This window comes from Dipodomys ordii, unplaced genomic scaffold, assembly GCF_000151885.1.
Source record: "Dipodomys ordii isolate 6190 unplaced genomic scaffold, Dord_2.0 Scaffold70, whole genome shotgun sequence".
Taxonomy (NCBI): domain Eukaryota; kingdom Metazoa; phylum Chordata; class Mammalia; order Rodentia; family Heteromyidae; genus Dipodomys; species Dipodomys ordii.
Genome location: NW_012267286.1, coordinates 3,992,522 through 3,993,742, shown reverse-complemented (window position 1 = coordinate 3,993,742; position 1,221 = coordinate 3,992,522).

Sequence of the window (1,221 nt, the reverse complement as noted above, 5' to 3'; positions counted from 1 at the left end):
GAAAAATCTTTCTTTTCCTGCTTCTGAACTTTTAGTGCCATCTTGTGGCAGGAATGTGTCATTTAAACTAAAGTTTGTATGCTAGGTGACAATTCTATGCATATTCACTATCTTCTTAGGAGATAATTAAATTTGCAAATGCTAAGAAGGAAGTTCTGCTTGGCATGAAAGTAGTAACTTCTAGAATCATTTTGGAACACTTGATGACCAGCTCAGAAGAAAGAAGGATTCTGTTCTCAAGGTACCAAGGAAAACATACTCTGGAGCTGAATGTAAAGAACATTGAATATAGGAAGCTAAGAATATCAAATCAAGAAAATACAAACTGGCCAGCCACTGGTGGCTCACACAGGTAATCCTACTTAGGAGGCTGAGATATGAGGATCCTGGTTCCAAGCCAGCCCAGGCAAAAAGTCTGAGAGATTATCTCCAATAAACTACTCTGAAAAAATCTGCAAGTGGCACTGACGCTCAAGCAGTAGAATGCTAGTCTTGAGCACAAAAGGGCTCAGGGACAATGTTCAGGCCCTGAGTTCAAGCCTTAGGACTGGCAAATATAAAAAAAAATACAAATTGGAGTGAAAACTTACTATATTTCATCTGTAGATTTTGGGCAGCGAAGAAATATTGTAAGTTGGGTGTGGTGGCTTACACCAGTAACACTAGTTACCCAGGAGTCAGAGATCCGAGGATCACAGTTTAATACCAGCTCCAGCAAGGAAGTATGTGAAACTCTTATCTCTAGTTAACCACCCCAAATCTGAACGTGGAGCTATGGCCCAAGTGGGAAAGCCTAGAGCACAAAAGCTCAGAGATAGTACCCAGGCCCTGAGTTCAAGCTCCAGAACTGTCACTAAAAGAAAAAAAAATAAAAGGAAGTAAAGAACAATAAGAAATATTAACAATATTGTTATAAGAAAGGAAATGGATTTAAAAGATAAACACAAAGTATTGCTCTCAGTTGTAGAAAACAGGTTGTATTTTCTTTTAGAAACTCCACACAGAACCATCCAGGTGGACACATTCTAAGACTCAGGCTTTATTTCAAGGTCAGCCTGTATTTACCTCCACCTCAGGGGGAGTCTGTGTCTATTCCCCGTGTTCTCAGGTTTCATGTCTTCACAGTCAAGTTGGAAATACTGATACTTTACCTTACCTTCCTTCTTTTCTTTTCTCTTTTCTTTTCCTTCCTTCCTTCCTTCCTTCCTTCCTTCCTTCCTT